At 40.7% G+C, this 24828-nt stretch overlaps 1 non-coding gene and 3 pseudogenes across 2 annotated transcripts; 1 reads left to right on the top strand and 3 right to left on the bottom strand.

Moving 5' to 3' along the window:
• Positions 1-133: 133 nt before the first annotated feature.
• Positions 134-15941, bottom strand: LOC109132683 (F-box protein At3g49510-like; annotated as a pseudogene).
• LOC147946032 (small nucleolar RNA R71) lies at positions 13131-13237 on the top strand. Its single transcript, XR_015597818.1, has one exon. It is a non-coding gene; the product is annotated as a small nucleolar RNA R71 (small nucleolar RNA).
• Positions 15942-18649: 2708 nt separating the features above from the next.
• Positions 18650-19810, bottom strand: LOC109132636 (F-box protein At3g49510 pseudogene; annotated as a pseudogene).
• Positions 19811-22572: 2762 nt separating this feature from the next.
• Positions 22573-24165, bottom strand: LOC104780772 (F-box protein At3g49510 pseudogene; annotated as a pseudogene). Its single transcript, XR_015596934.1, has one exon. The product of XR_015596934.1 is annotated as an F-box protein At3g49510 pseudogene (transcript).
• Between the last annotated feature and the right edge of the window lie 663 nt (positions 24166-24828).

The following is a 24828-nucleotide window of genomic DNA, read 5'->3' as shown; positions in this document are numbered from 1 at the left end:
TTACTCGGGAAGGCAAACAATGATGATGATACCTTCAATATAAAAAGATCTTCAAACTGAACCAAGATTTCAAAATGGAACTTTGAAGTTCAAAACATTACACTTGAAAAAAAGCTAGTGAAAATGAAAAGGACTAAACTTGCAGTTGCACTAAACTTGGAACATAAGATGAGCACACAAGTTTGCCTGGACTCCCCTGGGAAATCGTAACTTCTCCGATATTGACAGATTTGAATCCATCATCTCCAACGATGTAAGCCATTTGATAGCGACAGGTCTTGGTCCCACTGTTATTAAAAAACACTGCTACTTTCTTCTCCTCGTCAATGAAGAAGCTCGTAGGCAAGTAAGTCCAAAGACAAAAGACTAGTGACATATCGAGTGTCAAAAAAGTCCTCCAAGATACCACCTTAGGCTCAATCTTAGTGGAAATTCAAATTTTGTATGTCCTAATTGTGTCCAAGTGGTTGTATAACATAGCGAGCTTCTCATCTCTAACCCAAGAGAGAGTCATAAATTTAAAACTAGGAGAGGGAGGGCCAAACGGCGTAGGCAGACGTGGTCCAAATCGCTCTGTAGTGAAATCAAAACATAGTAAATAATCTTTAATGTATGTTATTTCTGTTACCTTTTGACCTAAAAAGTAAGTGTTTCCCTTCAAAGACACGCCAGTGCCATAAAACGGCGCGTCCCCGTCGGGATTGACTTCAAGAACCCTCCATGAATCAGAACTAAAATCGTAGACATCAATGTCCCTTCTTTTACCATGTCTGCTTCTCTTGTCATCATAGAAAAACCTCAAGATTTTGTGGTTACGGTTGTTGTTGTCGTATCCGAGAGCAAAAATGTCACGTCTGTTGAATTTGTTTCTGAGTTGAATCCATTTGGTTTGCCCTAAGTACGGATTCCATACAACGAGGCTCCAGTTGTGTGAAAACGCATATTTGTGGCAAAGTCTAGTTAGGATCTGTTTGTATGAGCATAAAGTAAATAACACACAAGCTTTGTTAACGGGGTTCGGTTTTTCCTACATCCCCGGGACCTAATCCAGAACAAATTCACTAGAACAAGATAGCAATTACAACTGCATATGATACAAGCACTACTATGCCTATCGTTCTTTTCTAGATGAATAAACCATCAAAAGATCTATCTATCTTATTGATGGGGCGACACCACACATCTTGTGTGCATCTCTCAAAACTACCTTGAAGCGCGCAAGTCTTCATGAAGCGCCTTCTCGGTATTTATATCAATTGCCCAACCCCTAGGGTTGGCAACTTTCTGATACTAAGATTTTTGTGTGTCTCATAGTAGGTTCAATTAACCTTATGCAGTTGTAATACTTAAGGTGTCAATCCAGTTGGGAATCTTTACTATCACTCAAAATGAAATCAAGAAATCACAAGTTAAGCCAATTCAAAAAGAGTGTTTTTATGTCTAACAATCCTAGAGTGATCAGAATGCAAAACGGAAATGAGTCACATAACTAGAAACGAAAATGTATGACAAGAAGCGAACAAGAATAAGTGGAACCGAAAACGATTCTAAGCATGAACAAACGAAACAGTCTCAAGAATGTAATATCAATCAAAAAGATAAAAGTCCTATGGATGGGAGTAATTGATGTCGGTGGAGTCTCCTAGTCTACAGAGTGTTTAACATACGACAAGCAAACTATCCCTAAACAATGAACATCACAACTTAGCTAATCCAATCTCTTGACAAAAGCTACTCAAACTCAACCACTTCCAAACCTAGCTCTCGCTAGAGAAACATGATCAAGCATGGCATGAAAAACAAGTTCATTCACGTCAACAAACATCCTAGACAACTAATCTCTTAGGCTAGGAACGTATGTCTCTGGCACTAGTTGGTCAGACATTTCATCAAACACCTTTTGGGTGTGGAAATGTCTCGAACCTAGTTCCAATTGATCAGAGAGAAACTAGTAATTCTAACACTAGTCCAGAAGGGAATCATACAAATCATGCTTAAACACTCTACATCCTAAGATCCTCCACCTAATCTATCCCTTCCCCAAGAACTCTAGCACTACTCAGATCCGGAAATCATCACCAAAGACATAAATCCAGAAAATATTGAACAAAGCATAATAAGATAGACAAGAATGAGATGAACAACTTTGCAGAAGAAATCAAATGCAAAAACTAAATGGATTAAAAGATATCTGGATACAAAGTCTCAAACGTTTTAGGTGGCTAGGTAGAACCTTAAGAACAAAACAAGAATAAAAGATAAGATGTCCTAAACCAAGACTTAACAAAATGTATATATAGTAAAAACGTGTGAATCCCTAAAACTTAAAACGACAAGATAGAGCGTCGGTTCGGGAGTCTCCTGAAGCGTGTCAGACGGAGCGTCTTCCTGGCATGCGTGATTACGTCTGTGTGCGTCCAGTGGCTCGATTGGTGTGAGTTGGAGTGGTTCGAGCCGTGCGAGTGAAAATGGCTCGAGCATGGTCGGTGAAAGTGGCTCGAGCGTGGTCGGTGAAAGTGGCTCGAGCTGAGTGTATACGCATCTACTAAAACGATGATAACTATTGAACCACACCTCCGATTGGCTTGAAATAAACAGCATTGGAAAGATGACTCAATTATCTACAACTTTGATGAAGACGTCAAAAGCTGAATCCCTAGACCGGTTGCTCGAGTGATGGCTCGACTGAGTGGTCCGACTGGTGCCCTGAGAGTGGCTCGATTGCGTAGGTTGAGAGTGGCTCGATTGTGGAGGTTGAGAGTGGCTCGATTGTGGAGGTTGAAAGTGGCTCGATTGTGGCCGCTGAGAGTGGCTCGATCGTGTGCATCTCCGACGTCTCCTAAACATCTGAAATACTTCGAAATGCACAATGCATGCAAGGATGATGCAAAAACTTCCTAAACATGCAAAGTGTATAAAAGAGGTTCTAAAATGATGCAAAATGACTAGTTATCCTAGCTAAATGTATGACAAATGCATGCTAAGGAGATGCAAAATATTGACATATCAACTCCCCCAAACTTATTCTTTGCTTGCCCTCAAGCAAACAATCAAGAACAAAGTATGGAAGAGAAGTGTGAAGATGGGGTCTCAGAACCTAAAACATGCTGGATAGAGTAGTTAGAATCAAGGTCCTTGTTTTTAGTTCTATGATGCATGGTGAAAAAACTTTAATTCTTTAATCTACACATTCAATCCTATCAATCATTCCCTTTAACATTCATTAACAGAGAACCGTGAATCAATCTAAGCAATGTCATTGAACTCATTTGGCTAGGGCGAAAGGTCAGAGACATAGATGGTCTCCTTCTCAAGTGGTTTTATCAATACAGAACAAGGTTCTCTCACGAAAAGGAGTTGAGCTTAAAAGAAGGCTAAAGGTTGAAACCAACTGATGCATACAAGAGCAGCACCCTGTCTACCCAAAGAACATTCCAAATCGAAGTTGGTCCTATCTCTACCCTTCATCAGAAACTTCATCTCAAACCCATTCTTTCATTTTTTAGACTCGGTCTTAAGAGGAGCTCAATTCTTATCATTCTAGCGGATTGGGAAATCTTTATTATCAGTAAGGTTCTTTTTTTTTTCTTTTCTTCTAAGGACTCTAGACATCTTAAACATTTTACTTTCTTTTCTTTGTCTAATCTTTTCATTTTATGCCCAGAACCAGTAACTCATTATTTTGCTCAACCCAAATCCTTTACTAGACTTGTAAACCTTGAAAACACATCCCCCTCCTAAAGACTTTCTACCCTTTACTTTCTTTTTACTCTTCACTTTTCTGCACAAATCCATACCCAATGCCCAAGATCGAGTTCTCACCTAGTCCTACTAGTCCGGATAATACGAACTAGAACTACACAGGATTCTACTCTTGTCGGTTAAAACCTAACACTTTCTAACAAGCTCAACTCGGAAAAAGGCCTGACACTCAAGAATACAATTGGCTTGAAAGAAGGGTTGGTTAAGGGTGCGGGGAACTGTTCCAAAGATGGGAATCAGCTACTTGGATTAACAAGGGTGGTAAAAAGGAGAAAGATAATCCAAGTATGTATGTGGTATCCATGAGTTCAATTTCAATGCATAATAGGATAATTGCAAGTCAGGATTAGGTTCAGGTAGATAAAGAATGATATCAATTCAAAACATGCTTCAATCTTACAATTTCAAGTTCAATCAACGTGCATCAAAGAACTAATAACAAGGGGCTTGATCCTATCCTATTGAATCCAACATGCTACCAAGGTTACAATCATCATCAACCCCTATGCTAAATGCAACAACCCTATATGAATGATACTAGACTCAGTCCTAATATGCAAGTGCAAACTACATGAACACTCTGTTTTTGTGGAAATTTTCGAAATTTTTCAATTTTTTTTTTTTGGTTTTTCTAATGCAAATATATAGATGCAGACTTAAACATGATATGATGCAAAAAATTTGAAATAAGAATCACAAGACACAACATAAGATACATCATCTCAAACCCTCCCCCAAACTTAAATTACACAGTCTCTTGTGTAAGAAAAATTTGCAGAAGGATTTAAGAATCACAACAGAAACAATGCAGGAATGAAGTGGTATATACAAGGGAAGGTAGGAGTACCTCAATAGTAGAAGAATGAGTCGGAGCTCGCCCAAGGAGTGGGTGCGTGATACTGGCTCTGTCCTTCACCGTGTTCGGGATCCGCGGGAGTGACCTCAGCTGGTTGGCCGAGTTGCTGTTCAACCGCTTGCGTGTTCTGATACATGTTCGGCTGCTCGTCACACTGCATGTCATCGACTCTGGACTCTCCATGGTCCGATTCTAGCACAACTACCTCGGTAGGTGGATAATCGCCTTGATGTTCGACCTGCTGCTCAACCTCTTGCTCACCTTGAGCTGCGGAGCGACGCGCTGATCGACGACTTGAAGAGGCTCTAGAACCACGCGAACCTTGTCTCTTTCTCTCCCGAGATTCATGTGACAAGTGGCGTGAAGGGGTGGGTGTAGGTTGACGCTCCCTAGGCACATAGGAAGATTGACGTGCTGGGGAGGGAACCGGAGAGAGTGTTCTCTGATGAGTTAGCTCGAGTGTCACGGAGGCTTGTCCCGGCATGGGTCTGGTGTCCTCGGAGATAGACCTAGGGACGGCGGTAGTGGAAGTCGAGCAGCTAAACTTGCGCATGAAGTTTGTCATTGTCTTGGTGAAGCTGCTGAACGCCTTGTCTCTGATCTTCCCCATCGCTGAAGCTTGTTGAGGCGTTCATGAGCTGCTCTGACTCCCTTAGCTATTCTCGGGTCTGAGTACTCTTCGAAGTGAAACTGCTCAGGGCGGTACTCAACTTCGTCTTCCTCCATCGGTTCTGCTCCTGCTTCTACAATCTCGACCCGCGGCATCTCATCCCCAGGCTCGTAAAGAGTGTCCGTGGGAGGTATGAACCCTACATTTTCACCCCTCAAGATAGTAGTCAGCTCGATGCAAGGCAGGAGTAATCTCGAGTTGCCGACCTCCGGATGCACAAACTTGTCAATCAACCGTCCCTGCCTCAAACCCCGCTCCAGAGTGCGCTACTGTCGCAGGTTGTTCACGTCGATCCAACGTGGTGGGTGTGGCTCAGATAGTAATGGAACACCAGCTGCCTCGAGAAACCATGTTGCCACGCCGCCCATACACATCACTTCGGGAGAGTGTTTGCTGTTGAGTCGCGAGACCCAAGTCTTGTATGACATCATGTAGTTGAGGAGGTAGAGCGAGACGGAAGTGTCGGACGTGTCACCTTGCAGCTCGGTGCCGTCCATTGCCTTGAATGAGAGTCCTTTGAGTGCTAGATCAATCATCTCGAGCTCGCCGTTCGTGATGTATCCCTTAATCTCCTTGGCATAGAATGCATTGGCCACCGCCTTCTGGACGTAACGCAACACTGGGCTTCTCAGGTTTAGCGCCTTCATTTTTGACGAAGTGAATGTAGACATGCTTCCAATCGTCACCTAGAGTGCTGATAATTCGTGCCTATCGAACTGCGGCGTAGTCCCCGTTCTGCCGGGAAATCCAAAGATCTCTTCGATGGTTCTAAAAGTAAGGGTGTAGAACTGACCATGAACGCAAAATGCAATGTACCCCATCCCTCCATCAGACATCATGCCTGGCTCATCCGCGTATAAGTGCATCTCCAAAGTAGAAAGGAACTGGATAGTCTCCTCTTTGTATCCATTCTTAGGGGTGTTCATGAGTCGCTCCAAATGGCATCGCCTAAATAGGTACTGAACATCCTCCCCAATCCCTAATAGCTCCATCGTCTCAGGATGCGGATATCTCGTTCCACTAAATTCACACTGTTGGAACAGCTTGTAATACTCGTTGGGAGTCAACTTCGTCTCGGTAGATTTCCATCTTACAGATTTCCTGGGAGCTTGTTCTGAATGCAGCTCAAGTTCCTCCTGTTCATAATCACTGCCTTCCTCTCTTGAGTTAGAAGCTTGTGCCGGTCTCTTCCCGCGACTCTTGCTCTTAATGAGCGGATTGGCAAGTCTGCTTGATCCCGCTGCTTGGCCTGAATCCCCAACAACGACGCCGACCATGTTTTTCATTTCTAGGAAACGCCTCGTCATAGACTTAGGCGATGAGCGCTCTCCTGCCTTACGACCATAGGCATCTCTCATTTCCTCTATTATCTCAGCACTCTTTCTGCTCCGCTGAGACATCATAAACTCAAAACTAAGCAATAATATGTTAGTGCACAAATGATAAAAGGAAATATGAAGTTTAAAACTTGAATGTGCAAAGAGAGATCCGATCGAGTGGGTGACAAGGTTGATTTGTTGACTTGATCAGGATGGTGGTCGGCTCGATTGGTGTGATTGAAGACGGCTCGATTCGTACGTGGAGATGCGGGTATGAGGACGACGGTTCGACTGATGTCTCGAGTGATGCTTGTTCGTCAGGTCGAGTGGACTGGTCCTGATGCGAGTAGTGACGAACGACAACGACGACGAGAACACGTTGGTGGGGCGGGTCTTCGACGATGGCTCGATTTAGGGAGTTCAAGATGGCTCGATTGACGCTATTCGGATTGGTGTGCAGCGGACGCGTCGAGTGGTCACGAGAATGGCTCGATTGACAAAGTGTGGTGACGGCTCGATTGATGCTTCACGGGTGTGAATTGAGCGAGGGTGTGTTGTGCAGGTCGAGTCGTGTGTTGCAGCGAATAGAGGGCGACTCGATTGAGGACTCGATTGACGACGTGAGGGGCAGCAATAACGACGGCTTGATTGGTGTGGTTGGGAACGTGCTGATTGCTGAACTCACCGGTTCGAGTAAACACGCGGAGACTCGAGCAAGGCGGATCCGAGTTGTGCGGCATCGACTCGAGTGACAGTGTGGTGAAGAGAGAGCAGCGGCGGTGATGATGTTGCTTGAGGCGGTGTGACCTTGTTTCTTCTTCAAAACGGGTAAGGAGAGACTAAGAATGAAAGAGTGATGAAGCGGAGTGAATGTCGTGGTTGGTGAGAAGAGAGAGTAGTGGGAGATTAAATAAAGGGATGGTGAAGATGAATAATTGTGATATGTCGTGCAAGTGGTGCAAGGGAGAGTGGTGGTGGAATACTGTTGGAGATGATGGGACACAAAGAAGGAGGTGATGTGTTTTGAAGGAGGAGACAAGAATCAAAGGGGGAAGCTTTCACGTGGAAAAAAGAAGAAATTCGTGGGTGGTTGAGAAACAAAGAGTGTGGGGTCGCCCAATTGTAAAGATTCCTCTCTAGATATTTTTCTGTTTTCACATGACCAATACACTTTGTCTGACTCTTCCTTTCCTGTATTTTCTTTGTGTCCTCTATCTCTTCTGTCACCATACTTGACTTGACTCTGAACTCACTCATTTAACTACAAATTTTTTTCTGTTGCTTACACTCCCTTCTGTAGATTCCTGAACACTAGAAAACCAAAAACAAAAATTAAAAACACCAGAATCCTAAAAGATAATAATTACAGTGATACCTTTGGGACTTCCTCCCAAATGAGCTTGTTTAAAGTCTCTAGCTTGACTTTTCAGCTTTTTATGCCTTTTGGGGTTCATAGAGGAGCACAGAAGACCCCTCTGGTCGGACTTGATCAGCTAAATAATTCTTGACTCCTTTACCATTTACAGTGAACTCGCTACCATCCTTGTTCAGAAGAGTGATGGCTCTGAATGGCAGAACTTCCTTGACGTCAAAAGGTCCAGACCACCTTGACTTAAGCTTTCCAGGAAATGACTTAAGTTTGGAGTTGAAAAGCAAAACCTGATCTTCAGTCTTGAGCTCCTTGACAACAATTTTCTTATCATGAAAATTCTTGGTTCTTTCTTTGTAAATCTTCGAGCTCTCATAGGCATCAAGTCGGATTTCTTCCAACTCATGTAGATCAAGAGTTCTCTTAGTTTGAGCTGTATCATTATCCAAGTTCAGCAACTTGATTGCCCAAAGCGCCTTGTACTCAACCTCCACAGGGAGATGAAATGCTTTACCATATACCAACTGGAATGGTGTTCTGCCTATTGGTTTCTTGAACGCTGTTCTGTACGCCCAGAGAGTCTCGTCCAGCTTGACAGACCAATCTTTCTTCGAAACCCCGACAATCCTTGACAGAATACCCTTGATTTGTTTGTTCGAAACTTCAACATGTCCGCTGGTCTGAGGGTGATACGCAGTAGACACCTTGTGTTTGACACCGTATTTCTTCAGCATGCTTTCAAACACCTTGTTGATGAAGTGAGTTCCACCGTCACTGATCACTGCTCTGGGTATCCCATACCTTGGAAATTATACTTTTGAACAGCTTCAGAACAACCTTGTGATCATTGGTAGGACTGGCAATGGCTTCAACCCACTTAGAAACATAATCAACTGCCACCAAAATATAGACATTACCATTTGATGGAGGGTTGAAAGGTCCCATGAAGTCTATGCCCCAAACATCAAATATCTCTACTTCCATGATCGGATTCTGAGGCATCTCGTTCCTCCTTGTGATGTTGCCCATCCTCTGACAAGCATCACACTTGGTGATGAAGCTATGAGCGTCCTTGAATAAGGTTGGCCACCAGAGACCCGATTGAAGAACTTTCTGAGCTATCTTGAACGTGGCAAAGTGACCTCCATAGGTGGAGTCGTGACAGTGCTCAAGCACTCCCTGTACTTCTCCTTATGCTATGCATCTTCTGAACATACCGTCATAACCTCTCTTGTACAGATAAGGTTCATCCTAGAAGTAGTGGTTGACCTCTCTGAAAAACTTTTTCTTCCTGTAGGGATCCATGTCATCAGGAACTTCTCCACAAACCTTGTAATTCACGACATCTGCATACCATGGTGCAGTCTTAGAAGTGATCGACATGCATCTGATTCTGAGGTTCTCAACCCCTGTGTCATGCATTCGCTCACAAACCTGGGCGACCAGAAGTTGTTCCTCAGGCATTGAGTCGTCAATTGGAACAGCATCTTCAATCCTCATTCTTGACAAGTGATCTGCAACTTCTTTCTCTATGCCTTTCTTGTCAACTATCTCCATGTCAAACTCCTGAAGTAGCAGAATCCATCTCAGCAGTCTCGGCTTGGTATCCTTCTTTGAATAGATGTGTCTCAAAGCAGCATGGTCGGTATACACTATGACCTTCGAACCCACAAGGTAACTCCTTAATTTTTTGAATGCAAACACAACTGCTAGGAGCTCCTTCTCTGTGGTAGCATACCTTCCTTGAGTCTCGTCCAAGGTGCGACTTGCGTAGTAGATGACATGAAGCTTCTTGTCAATACGCTGTCCGATAACTGCTCCAACTGCAAAGTCTGAAGCATCACACATAATCTCAAATGGGTGATCCCAATTCGGAGCTTGCACTATGGGTGCTGAAACCAAGGCCTCCTTGATTTTGCTGAAAGCTTCCAGACAAGCTGCATCAAATTCAAACTCAACCTCCTTGCACAGCAACCTTGTCAAAGGTCTTGCATTTTTTGAGAGGTCCTTAATGAATCTCCTGTAAAACCCAGCGTGTCCCAGAAAACTTCTGATGTCTTTCACTGTCTTAAGAGGTTGAAGCTGAACCATGACCTCAATCTTAGCTTTATCAACCTCAATTCCTTTCTCAGAAATCTTGTGTCCCAGAACGATCCCTTCTTCAACCATGAAATGACACTTTTCCCAGTTCAGCACCAGGTTCGTCTCCTCACATCGCGTCAATACCCTGCACAAATTTAACAAACAAGAGGAGAAAGTGGAACCGTATACAGAGAAGTTATCCATAAACACTTCCACTGACTCCTCAATCAAATCTGAGAAAATTGAAGTCATGCACCTCTGAAAGGTGGCAGGAGCATTGCACAAACCGAATGGCATGCGTCTGTAGGCAAAAGTGCCATAAGGACAAGTAAATGTTGTCTTTTCCTGATCATTTGGGTGGATTGGGATTTGGAAGAATCCACTATACCCATCAAGGAAACAATAATAAGGATGACTAGCTAGTCTTTCCAACATTTGATCAATGAAAGGCAGAGGAAAATGATCTTTCCTAGAAACAACATTCAACGTCCTATAATCAATGCACATCCTATGTCATGTGATGGTCCTAGTTGGAGTTAACTCATTTTTTTCGTTTTTTATCACAGTTATGCCTCCCTTCTTAGGTACACAGTGCACTGGAGATACCCAAGTACTATCAGAGATAGGATAGATAACTCCAGCATCAAGCACTTTTAAAATTTCTTTCTTTACTACTTCCTTCAGGTTAGGATTCAATCTCCTTTGGGGTTCAATGCTAGCATAAGACTCATTTTCAAGATTGATCCTATGTGTGCAAAGACTAGGTGAGATTCCCTTGATATCATTTAAAGAATAACCTATAGCCTTTTTATATTTCTTAAGCTCAGTTACTAGCAACCCCAATTCATCATTAATTAAACTAGCATTCACTATGACAGGATAAGTAGAATTGGTTCCCAGAAAAACGTACCTGAGCCCGGAGGGGAGAGTTTTGAGTTCTACCTTTGGAGCTTTCAGTTCTGACCAATCGTCAGCATGTGAGTCTGGAATGATCACGGTCAAGTGGGAGGGGTGCGACTAGATCGAGCGGGACGTCTGTGTCTCGAGTCGGGTCTTGTCGTCGGTCGAGTGGGAGAGATCACATTCTGAACTCTCTGTCTCAACTGCATGTACCTCCTCTACGTCAGATAGCTGCTCGAGTTCCTCTGATCCATCAGTTTCTCTGTGGAAATCTAGCAGATTCTTGTAACAAGTGGTCTCCTCATGCAGGAACCCTTATTCTCCACCCTTGGTCAAAGAAGTCTTGAGATGATCCTCCTCAGCTAATTCCTCCAACAACTCATCAGCCAATTTATCCATCTCTTCAATGTAGAAGACTTGTCCTCCTATCGTTGGCTTCTTCAAGGTATCCTTGATGTCAAACTTCATAGTGAAGTCGTCGCCCAGATTGAGGTCAATCTTGCCATTTCTGACATCAATGATGGCTCCAGCAGTCGCCAGGAATGGTCTTCCTATGATCAGAGGATCTTTTGGTTCTTCATCCATCTCCAGAACCACAAAGTCGGTTGGCACTTCCACGTCTCTGATCCTGATAGGTAAGTCCTCTAAAATACCATGTGGAAGTCTCACTGATCTATTGCAAGGATAAGGGAGATGTCGCAACCCTTAAACCTTGTAAGACCCAACCTCTTAGCCATAGAGAATGGCATCAGATTAACTGAAGCGCCAAGGTCACATAGACACCTATCAAACGACATATGTCCAAGGGAGCAAGGTAGAGTGAATGATCCAGGATCCTTGAGCTTCGTGGGTACAATCTTCTTCTGGATGATTGCACTGCACTCAAGACTGAGAACCACCATGCCTTGAACTTCTTTTGATCTCTCCATTAGTAGGTCCTTGAGGAATTTCTGGTAGTGAGGAACAAATGTGAATGCATCCAGAAATAGCATCCTCACCTCAATCTCCTTAACTTGTTGTTCGAACATAGTTTTGTATTTCTCAGTAAGTTGCTTCTTAAACCTCACCGGGAATGGTAGAGGAGGCTTGTATGGTGGAGGTATGAATCTCGCAGGTTTGTCATCAGGAACAGCAGGTTCCTTAACAGCTTCAGGTTCGGGCTGCTTCACTGGCTCGATTGGATCTTTGACTGCTTCGACTGGGTTCTCCATCTGAGCATCATCCTGAACAAAATCCTCCCCATCTAATTCCTCACTATCCTCAGTGACATCGGGAACTCCCTATCTGGGAGGCAATGTTTTCTCACTTCTCAGCGTAATTGCATTTGCAAACTCCTTGGGGTTCTGAACAGCTTTTCCTGGGAATTGGCCAGACTTTGGTGTAGAAGTAGAAGCAGATTGGCCTTCCATATACCTTATCTTCGAGTTCAGAGCTTAAAATTTGGCGGTCAGATCATTGTAGGAACATTCCATCCTCTGACTAAGATCAGCAAACTTTTTAGCAGTATCCATAGATCCGCTAGCTTGACCCTGAAGAAGTTGTTCCATCATGTGCTTCATTTCTTGATCTGGGGCTGGAGTAGGCTGAACTGGTTGAGGGCAGAATCCTGGCGGTGGTCTTGATGGAGCCTGGTAACCTTGCTGGAATTGTTGTTTGGGACCGAATCCCGGATTGTAAGGCACAAAAGGTTTTTGTTGACCTTTCTGTTGTTGTTGAGGCGGATACACCTGATCTTGTGGATTGGCAACATTGTTACTTCGGTAAGACAAATTGGGGTTTGCCTTGTATTGGTTGTAACCTTTGTTGTACCCACCCTGATTCTGGACATAGCTGATCTCCTCAGCCTGCTCACCCTCCCCATCTGGAACTTGGAAAGGGTCATCCTCAGATACAAAGTGGACGCTCCTCTGCTGGCTTAGCAAGATACGGTCAAGCTTCTCATTGACATTCTTGAGGTCTTTCTTGTACTTCTCCTCAGACCCAGCGTCGCCGCGAACTGTGTGGTCATAGTCGTCATTGTAGTTGCCATCAGACTGAGCGAGATTCTCCACCAGTTGCCATCCTTCCTCAACCTCTTTGTTCAGGAAATTACCATTAGAAGCAGTGTCAAGCAGCATACGGATCTTTGGTAGTACACCACGGTAGAGAGTGCTCAGCAGTGACTCGTTGTTGAAACCATGGTGTGGACACTGGCTATGGTAACCCTTGAAACGCTCCCAGGCTTCACAAAATGATTCTGAGCTCTTCTGAGTGAAGCTGGAAATCTCATTCCTGAGACGTGCTGTTCTGGAGTTGGAGAAAAACTTGGCCAAGAATGCTTTCTTGCAACCATCCCAGGTGGTGATTGATCCCTTGGGGAGGTTTTCTCCCATTGATGAGCTTTGTCTCCCAGGGAGAATGGGAAGAGGCGCAACTTGTAACCATCCTCACTCACGCCGTTGATCTTGGTGAGACTGCACAGGCGGTCGAACTCGTCCAAGTGGTCGAGTGGATCCTCCATAGGCAACCCGTGAAACTTGTTTCCTTGGATCATGGAGATCAGACCACTCTTGATTTCGAAATTGTTGTTCTACACGGCGGGAGGGACAATTCCAGCACGCTGAGTATGAGTGTTCGGTGCATCCCCAACACCAATGTTTCGCGGTCCCGGATGTGGTCCATTCGGTTGTTCCATTGTGACGGGTGCGGGATGATCAGTGAGTTGACGAGCTTGTCGTGGTCTTTGTAACCGGTTGATATCGTCGATAGCAGGAAGGAGGTTCTGATGTCCTCTTGATTTGGTGTGCATGCAACGTTGCAATCAACAGGTTCCTGAGATGCAAAACATACAAGCAGACAACCAAAACAAGTCAGTACTCAGAATGATAAGTGGGATAGAACTTAATCTTGCAAAACTTGAAATCTTAAATATGACAAAACAATTCCCAAATGGCAACGGCGCCAAATTGATACTAAGATTTTTGTGTGTCTCCTAGTAGGTTCAATTAACCTTATGCAGTTGTAATACTTAAGGTGTTAATCCAGTTGGAATACTTTACTATCACTCAAGATGCAATCAAGAAATCACAAGTTAAGCCAATTCAAAAAGAGTGTTTTTATGTCTAACAATCCTAGAGTGATCAGAATGCAAAACGAAAATGAGTCACAGAACTAGAAACGAAAATGCATGACAAGAAGCGAACAAGAATAAGTGGAACCGAAAACGGTTCTAAGCATGAACAAACGAAACAGTCTCAGGAATGTAATATCAATCAAAAAGATAAAAGTCCTAAGGATGGGAGTAATTGATGTCAGTGGTGTCTCCTAGTCTACAGAGTGTTTAACATACGACAAGCAAACTATCCCTAAACAATGAACATCACAACTTAGCTAATCCAATCTCTTGACAAAAGCTACTCAAACTCAACCACTTCCAAACCTAGCTCTCGCTAGAGAAACATGATCAAGCATGGCATGAAAAACAAGTTCATTCACGTCAACAAACATCCTAGACAACTAATCTCTTAGGCTAGGAACGTAAGTCTCTGGCACTAGTTGGTCAGACATTTCATCAAACACCTTTTGGGTGTGGAAATGTCTCGAACCTAGTTCCAATTGATCAGAGAGAAACTAGTAATTCTAACACTAGTCCAGAAGGGAATCATACAAATCAAGCTTAAACACTCTACATCCTAAGATCCTCCACCTAATATATCCCATCCCCAAGAACTCTAGCACTACTCAGATCCGGAAATCATCACCAAAGACATAAATCCAGAAAATATTGAACAAAGCATAATAAGATAGACAAGAATGAGATGAACAACTTTGCAGAAGAAATCAAATGCAAAAACTAAACGGATTAAAAGATATTTGGATACAAAGTCTCAAACGTTTTAGGTGGCTAGGTAGAACCTTAAGAACAAAACGAGAATAAAAGATAAGATGTCCTAAACCAAGACTTAACAAAATGTATATATAGTAAAAACGTGTGAATCCTTAAAACTTAAAACAACAAGATAGAGCGTCGGTTCGGGAGTCTCCTGAAGCGTGTTAGACGGAGCGTCTTCCTGGCATGCGTGATTTCGTCCATGTGCGTCCAGTGGCTCGATTGGTGTGAGTAGGAGTGGGTCGAGCCGTGCGAGTGAAAGTGGCTCGAGCGTGGTCGGTGAAAGTGGCTCGAGCTGGGTGTATACGCATCTACTAAAACGATGATAACTCTTGAACTACACCTCCGATTGGCTTGACATAAACGGCATTGGAAAAATGACTCAATTCTCTACAACTTTGATGAAGAGTCAAAAGCTGAATTCCTAGACCGGTGGCTCGAGTGATGGCTCGTTTGAGTAGGTTGAGAGTGGCTCCATTGTGGAGGTTGAGAGTGGCTCGATTGTGGAGGTTGAGAGTGGCTCGATTGTGGCCGCTGAGAGTGGCTCGATCGTGTGCGTCACCGACGTCTTCTAAACACCTGAAATACTTCGAAATGCACAATGCATGCAAGGATGATGCAAAAACTTCCTAAACATGCAAAGTGTATAAAAGAGGTGCTAAAATGATGCAAAATGACTAGTTCTAAACCTTATAAAACTTCAGTCACTTATTAGAGATTTCACCACATGTTCTAAACCTTATAAAACTTCAGTCAACACAACATCTTCATTGTGTTCGGACGCATAACAATAAGCCATCGCAGTGATAGACTCGAGATATCTCAACTTGATCAGTATTAGGTATACTTATTTGCTTCATTGATGGATCAGCCAAGTCGTATTCGCTATGGATTCTTTGAAGATCTAATCTCAAGGAACAAACCCTAGAATCTAAAACCATGAACTCCAGAAACTGATGATGATTCTTTGATGCTGCTTTTGTACCACAGATGTGATCTTTCGTTAAAGCGTTCCACTGTTTACAAGTAGATCTCACTGCGCTTATGGATGTCAATGGAACCCTAGAAAAGATCTCACCAACTAAATCATCTGATAGATCGGATACTTGTTTCATTCTTCCTTCAATTTTTTTTTAGCTATTTTTGTCTAGAGATTTGGGCAATGTTCTTCAATCTGCTGCTGCCTTTTTTATGTGTCGATGACGAAACGCGGAACCCCAAATTCAGTTTGTAGCTCATATTAATAGGTTTGTCGTGTTTGTGTTTTAATTGGGCTTGTAATAACGTTTTGCTTCGGCTTAGGTTCGTTTAAATGGCCTATTATGTGAAAAAGACATAAAACTGGATGATAATGTACTCTCTTTGTGGTGACTTTTCATCTGCCTCCGCAGATCCATCACTTTCGAAGAAACTAAGCTTATTATTATCTACGTAAGTTGTGTCTCTTTTGTTACTAGAATCTCTGGTTTCTCTTCTGTCATTTGATTTTTGTCGTTTCATCTTTGTTTTTTCTGTTTTGGTTTTCAGTTCTGTTTCAAGGAGAGGAACACAAGATTTGCAACTTGCAGCTTCGTGTCAGTTCTTCTATTTGTTCAACTCATCGTTCTCTGTTGCAGTATCTTACGAGTATGTTTCTTCAGCTCTTCACTTCTTATTATATTCACAAAAAAAAATTTCTTTCCAATCATTCGATCTAAAATTCAGACTTTAGTAATTAAGTAAGTTTAGGTACAGGTTTTACTTTTAGTATTTGTCTGTTGAATTTTTGAATGTGTATCTACTCTTAGTTCCTAATTTATCCAATTTTTGGATTTTTCACACATATTAAAACTTGATTATAAATGTAGGGAGGGTATTTTTTTTTAATTTACAATTTTCTATAACTCTAAAGGACTCTAAACCAATAATATTAAATTGTTTTTTTTTTTTTGTGTGTGTGGAGCCTCTTGAAGTTTACAATTTATCGATTATAACTAATCAATTAATATTGCAATGAAAACTTAAAAATTGGATTTTTGAAACAAAAATATTTTCCAAAAATTGGATTAATAAGGAAATGAGGGAATATAATACTATTAACAGTGACATGTGAAAGACTCAGCGCACTTGATAAATTTGAATTTTTCAAAGTTAAGGTTCTTGAGATTTTTGGGAAATTGAATTTTTTTTGGGAAAATGGAAGATTATGATTTAATTAGCTTGCCTAGTATTAAGTGTGTTTAATTGTAAGAGACTAGCAAGTTTGGGGATTTATTTGATCATCCTTGATGAATTTTTAAGTGAGTTTTTGTGAAATGTTTTGGTTGTTTTGTGACTAGTGGTCTTGTGATTTTGCTTATTAGAAGAGTCTTTATTAGGCTTAAACTAGTTACTCCGTCCTCTAAACATTTTTTTTTATATAGTGGGTTGTGTGTCTGTGTGTAATGTTTCTTCACGATATATGACTTTTTTAATTTTTCCACTTTGATCTTTGCAGCATCTTTGATCGCTGATGAGTCGTGATATGACCCCACCACCACTTTGGAAACCGCTGTATCGCTGGAGACTTCACCTCCTCCCAGTCATCTTTAGACAAATGGTCTTCTTTGTGCGGTTGAGTATACTCAAATGCCAACGACAAGTGGATTTTCTCAAGGAAAATGGGAATCTATTTTTTGGGGTCGCGTTGACGAACTTGCTCGAGTGCGTGGAAACCATATATGGTGGTGCCATATGAATGCGCTGAACCATAACGTTCAATCTTGGCTAGAATCCACAATGCCTGCCCCCATCTCTTACGCTCTGATGACTGTGATAAAAGTCATAAATGACAAGTCTTAACACCTTTTGTACGAGTTTTGTACGAGGTGAATTGACATGTTTTTACGCTTTATTTTTCTCTCTATTGTTGTTGTCTTAACTTTCTTGTGATTTACTTCTTAGCTTCCTGTGAGGGCGTATAATTGATTGCTTTTCGTGCTGTTAGGGTTTGGTCATCCAGACGATTGTACAGCCGTAGTTTTTCGCTCTTAGCATCAGAGAAACTGCTTTGTTTTCGTGGTGCACTCAAATCCCGGGACCAAGGTCTTTGCAATCAATGAATTAGTTGAGGTTCGTTTGTTCTCAGAATATTCTTCTTTACGCTTTATCATAAGAAATACAATATATATATAAACTACTAGATCGTAAAGTGGTGGTGGTGTTTCAAAAGAGAGATCAATCATATCAACACAGTAGCATACACATTTGCAGTTTTTGGAATCTGACTTATTAACTTTCGGCTGCTGTTAAGAGAAGAAGGTTGTGTTGTTCCACAGACAATTCAGGAAGTCATAGCACATTTTGCTTTCTCTCTCATTCAATGGGTTTATAGGTGAGAACACTTTTTTTTGGTTTACTTATTCCCTAGCTAAAAAGTAATTTGAGTTCCATACAATGCTCTTGTGTCTTGTCTTTTCTGGAAAATATGTAAAATGATTTTTTTTTTTTTTTTTTTTTGTGGTGATAGGTTATTCCGCAAATCCGTATTTGGTGATGCTGATCTACTCGAGTTGAAATATATACACAGGTTCTTCTTGCATATATACATGTGTGTTTGTTTGGGATAATAAACAGTACATGTTTTATTAACATATTAGAAAGCTATCAAGACGGGTCCGTTTCTCTTCAAAGCACCTAATCTTGTGCTGGAAAGGCATTTAGTTTTATGTTTTAACGGAGATAGTTGGAATGACATTTGTTTGATGTTTTAACCGAGACAAACTGAATTATGTTCGTAAGTCTTTTCTTTTCTCACGACAGGTCATCCAGGTCAACTTGATTAAACCTAATTTATCCTTTAGAGTTAAACTTGCAGTTGCACTAAACTTGGAACATAATAAGAAGAGCACACAAGTTTGCCTGGTTCCTGTAGAGGAATCACAATTTCTCCAATGTTGACAGATTTCAATTATCCATCATCTCCAACGATGTAAGCCATTTGGTAGCGATAGGTCTTGGTCATATTATCAAAAAACACAGCTATTTTCTTGTCCTCGTCAATGAATAAGCTCGTAGGTGGAAAGTAAGTCGAAAAACCATTGACTAGTGACATATCGAGTGTCGAAAAAGTCCTCCAAGATACCGCAGTGGGCTCAATCTTAGTCGAAATCCAAATATTGTATGTCTTAAATGTGTCGTAGTGGCAGCATAACACAGCGAGCTTCTCATCTCTAACCCAAGAAAGAGTCAAACATTCAATACTAGGATAGGGAGGGTTCAACGGCATAGGCAAACACTGTCCAAATCGCTCTGTAGTGAAATCAAAACAGAGTAAATAATCTTCAATGTCTGTTATTTTTTGTTACCAAAATCTTCATCTTCTGGTTCCTCTGTTACCTCTTCACCGACAAAGTAAGTGTTTTCCTTCAAAGACACGCCACTGCGATAAAAACGGTATATCCCCATGAATCAGAGCTAAAATCGTAGACATCAATCAATGTCCCTTCTTTGACCGCGTCTGCTTCTCTTGCCATCATAAAGAACCCTCAAGATTTTGTGGTTACGGTTTTTGTTGTCGTATCCGAGAGCAAAACTGTCAAGTCTGTGGAATTTGTTTTTGGGTGGGATCCATCTAGTGTGCCTCAAATACGGATTCCATACAACGAGGCTCGAGTTGTGTTCGGCGACGCATAACAATAAGCCATCGCAGTGATAGACTCGAGATAACTCGACTTGATCAGTATTACTGTATTAGGTATACTTATTTGCTTCATTGATGGATCAGTCAAGTCGTATTCGCTATGGATTCTTTAAAGATCTAATCTCAAGGAACAAACCATAGAATCTAAAACCATGAACTCAAAACAGATGATGATTCCTTGGTGCTGTTTTTTTACCACATGTGATTTTTCGATATAGCGTTCCACGTTTTACAAGTAGATCGCACTGTGCTCAAAGATGTCAATGGAACCCTAGAAAAGATCTCTCCAACCAAATCATCTGATAGATTGGATACTTTCGTCATTCTTCCTCCAAGTTTTTAGCTTTTTTGTCGAGAAATTTGGGCAATGTTCTTCAATATTCAGTTTGTACTTTGTAGCTCTTAATAGGTTTGTCGTGTTTGTGTTTTAATTGGGCTTGTAATAACGTTTGCTTCGGCTTAGGTCGTTTAAATGGGCCTATTATGTGAAGAAGACATAAAACTGGAGGGTTAACATTCTGTTTATTCTCAACTCAAGTGCTGTACTCTCTTTGTGGTGACCGGTGACTTTTCATCTTCCTACGGAGATCGATCACTTTCGAAAAAATTAAGCTTATTATCTACGTAAGTTGTGTTTCTTTTGTTACTTGAATCTATGGTTTCTCTTCTGTCATTTAATTTTTGTAGTTTCATCTTTGTTTTTTCTTGTTTTTGTTTTCAGTTCTGTTTCAAGGAGAGGAAGAGACGAAAACACACAAGATTTGCTACTTGCAGATTCGCGTCAAATCTCCTATTTGTTCAAATCATCGTTCTCTTTTGCAGTATCTTATGAGTACGTGTTTCTTCACCACTTCACTTCTTATTAACTTGCATATTCACACATTTTTTAATTGGTTATCATCTGTTTCTCGTATATAGATTATATATATTGTTAAAGCAACGTTTACTATACATTTGTTTGCAATTTGTTTTCTTTCCAATCATTCGATCTAAGACTCAGATTTAAATAATTCAGTAATTTTTACTTGTGTATATATAGTGACTTTGACTCAGACTCAGATTGAACGTTTTAGTGTATATATAGTATTAACAGTGACTTGTGAAAGACTCAGATTCGCACTTGTTTCCTTTTGTCTAGGATGAGGCCAAGGCAAGAACCAACCCGAGAACAGTTGGCGAAGATCGAAACACTTAAACGAGAACTAAAACCGGTTGCTTTTGTGCCGCATACAACCGTGGATGTTACCGGACACAAAGAACTGTTGGAAACAGTGGGATTATGGGACTTCCTAAACCTGGATTTCAAGCAGCACATTGATCGCGACATGATAGTCGAATTTATAGTTCTTTATAGCTCGGATGGAGCTCGAAGATGCAGCTACGCCCGGGGACACAAAGTGAGTGTAAAGATCACGGAGCTAGCAGATGCTTTAAAGTTGCCTAGGGACTCGATGATAATTGAAATCCCAGAGGAGCAACGGGAACTCTTGGAAAGTGAAAGCTCCGTACAGTTCCTGGAAGAAGTAGTCTCTAAGTGGATCTTACTTCCTAATGATGGTATGGAAGCTGTGCGGGATTGTGAATATTTCAGAGGATACAAATGGAGTAGACTACTCTGGGAGAGGGTTAAAAAAGAATTGGAAGCGGATCCTCCTGGTGGCAATTTGTTCTATGCATCACACCTGCAACTCCTTGTTAACAATCAGATAGAGAGGATTTGTAAAAATAAGGACAAGAAGATGAAACAAAAGAGGGATGTGCAGAGGAGAAGTGGGTCAAAGGTAACTGAGGCTGTTGATGAAACCCAACTCAAAAGCGGGTCCATAGAGCGAAAGAAAAAGGAATCAGAAATGACTTTGAAAGCAGAAGATGGAAAAGAAACTGGAGGCAGAAATAGCTGAGAAGAAGAGACAGAGAGAAGAAGAAGAGAGAAAGTTGGAGGACGCCAAAAGACAGCTGGCTGCACTAGGTCCAGGACAACAAAGAGAGGATCATAAAAAGCTAGAAGCATTGGTCAATCGAGTACTACAATCACCAAAAGAAACCGTTCCAGGGCATTCGATTACTAGGACCCCTGATAGGATATCAAAAAGTACTGACCAGAGAGCTTCTATAGATGATTCCGAGGTATGAAACTCTTCTCATATCTCAGTGACTTGTACTACAAGTTATTTAGAGATAAGATTATTTTCTTGTACATTAATTTCTTGTTTTCTATTCTTATTTTCATTGGATTTTTGTTTTTGGTTTATAATTAAAGGCTTATCCTGATCTTCGAAACTTGGGTCGCACCCACTGCTGTATATACCGCATCTTGGTCTGGTTGAGGACTCATGTCAACCAAGCGGTGGTGTACATCATCGTGTTACATTAGTTGAGTTAACTGACGATGAATGCACAACCAATAATGGAGATGAGAGAACACATATGACACTAAATCATGAACATGATCCTATGCAAACATAAGACCCAGATAGGATGTCACAAGTTCTGATGGAAAACTCTCCAAATGCAAAGGCTAAAGATCAGTATCAACTGAAGAACGGATGGCTCTTGTTGTCAAATATGTGAGGGCAGTACCTGGTCTAGTTTCGATGACAGAGCTTTACTGGGGATCTCTTGACCTAATTGCAACAAATGATGTCGTGCGTGGTTTATTTCTTGCTCTCCCAGATGATGAGAGAAGCTACCTTTTCTGAAGCGACAAATCTACAAAGTCTCATATTGATCTTTTTGTTGATTAGCTTTGGTTTTGTTGACTTGATATTTTTTGTAACGTTGATTTACTGCAGAAGCAACAGCTTTCAGCTCACAGTTAATCATCGTCAGTTTACATTATCCATATCTACCAATGAACCTGTTGTTTATGTTGAGTGTATCTCCACTTTTTAATCTCTGAGAGCCTACCGTCGCTATGTAATTGTAGACTAACTTCTTCAACAAGACAGCAATTTGTTACTCGCTATGTGATTCTTGTGTAACTTGTAGATATAACTAAGTAAATAAGCTTAAGCATCTGCTGTATGCATGGAAGAGAAAACTCTGCATTAGAGTTTTTTTTTTGGGTAAGGAACTCTACATTAGAGTTACAACACAACATTTTGTTCTTAACTAATAAATTATAACTCAAAATTAAATTTCACTTTATACTACTTAAACACTGTCTTTTTATAAAGATACTGAAATCTCGGCTGATTTAACATATTAAATCAGAGTCTAATATTGAATTCAAGCCCATGTGTAAAATCTGATGTTTAGTTATCACTTACCATACTTCTATCAAGTATCAACTATTACTTCAAACTAAAAGCAGTCTTTTTTTTGTGCAAAGCAAGAAAGAAACAAATAAAAGTAATAAAAAAGGACTAAACTTGCAGTTGCACTAAACTTGGAACATAAGAAGAGCACGCAAGTTTGCCTGGGTTCCATATGGAATTTGAAAATTCTCCGATGTTGACAGATTTGAAGTATCCATCATCTCCAACGATGTAAGCCATTTGGTAGCGACAGGTCTTGGTCCCACTGTTATTAAAAAACACTGCTACTTTCTTCTCCTCGTCAATGAAGAAGCTCCTAGGGGGAAAGTAAGTCGACAACCCATTTAGAAAACCATTGACTGGTGACATATCCACTGTAAAAAAAGTGCTCCAAGATACCGCATTGGGCTCAATCTTAGTCGAAACACAAATATCGCATATCTGAAATGTGTCGGAGTGGCTATTTAATACAGCGAGCTTCTCATCTCTAACCCAAGATAGAGTCATATATTTAAGATTAGGAGAGGGATCATGGTCAAACGGCAGAGGCAAACGAGGTCCAAATATCTCAGTTGTGAAATCAAAACAGACTAGAAAATCTTCAATGTCTTTTACCAACAGTTCACCTGCCACTTCGGTTGTTACCTCTCGACCCAAGAAGTAAGAATTTCCCTTCAAGGATACACCAATGTAATCAAACGGTGCATCCCCGTCCGGATTGACATCAAGAACCCTCCATGAATCAGAGCTAAAATCGTAGACATGAGTGTCCCTTCTTTGATTGCGTCTGCTTCTCTCGCCATCACCAAGAAACCTCAAGATTTTGTGGTTATGATTGTTGTCGTATCCGAGAGCAAAAATGTCACGTCTGTTGAATTTGTTTCTGAGTTGAATCCATTTGGTTTGCCCCAAGTACGGATTCCATACAACGAGGCTCGAGTTGTGTTCGGCGACGCATAACAATAAGCCATCGCAGTGATAGACTTGAGATAACTCGACTTGATCAGTATTAGGTATATTAATTTGCTTCATAGATGGATCACTCAACTCGTCGTCTTCGTTGCGGATTCCTTGGACATCGAATCTCAAAGAAAAAACCCTAGAATCTGAAACCATGAACTCCAGAAACTGATGACGACTCCTTGATGCTGCTTTTTTACCAACGATGTGAATTTTTGATAAAGCTTCCCACTTCTTACAAGTAGATCGCACTGCGCTTAGAGATGTCAATGGAACCCAAGAAAAGATCTCTCCTACCAAATCTTCTGGCAGGTCGGATATGGTCGTCATTCTTCTTCCAAGTGTTTAACTTTCTCAAGAAATTTGTATTGTTCTTCTTCAATCTGTTGTGTTCAATGATAACCTTTTGCTTTGGGGCTAAGGTTGTTTAAATAGGTCTATTGCATTTGAAAAAATCCCATTAAAGAGAAATATAAATTAATATACATTTCACTCACTAACTTATTATTATCTCATTAGAATGTAGAGATTTCTTACACTGAAATTTACCTTATTTTAATGTTTATCCAAAAATATAGAGAGTTTACTTCTTATCCAATACATTTTTAGTATCTCATTAAAGTGTAGAGATTTTTTTAATTAAAATTAAAGTTTTTAATGTTTATTACTTCTTATCCAATATTTTTTTTTAGTATCTCATTAAACTGGAGATTTTTATTTAATTAAAATTACTTTTAATTTTATCCAATAAGTTAGAAAACTTACTTCTTTCCAGTAAATTATTAGCATTTCATTAAAATGTAGTGATTTGTTAAATTTAAATTACTTTAGAAACATTTTCTACCTCTCATGAAAAACTTTGTTATAAATTTATAATAATTTAATATTTTCACTTCATGGAAACACATATAGCTAACATTAAGAAAATGAAAATTAAGTTTGGTGTAAAAATTAATAATATTTTTTATAGTATCTCATTAAACTGGAGATTTTTATTTAATTAAAATTACTTTTAATTTTATCCAATAAGTTAGAAAACTTACTTCATGGAAACACATATAGCTAACATTAAGAAAATGAAAATTGAGTTTGGTGTGAAAATTAATAATTTTTTTTAAAAATGAC

Source organism: Camelina sativa, chromosome 4 (genome assembly GCF_030686135.1).
Source record: "Camelina sativa cultivar CO46 ecotype springtype chromosome 4, ASM3068613v1".
Lineage (NCBI taxonomy): Eukaryota > Viridiplantae > Streptophyta > Magnoliopsida > Brassicales > Brassicaceae > Camelina > Camelina sativa.
This window is presented reverse-complemented; position numbering and strand designations above follow the sequence as displayed.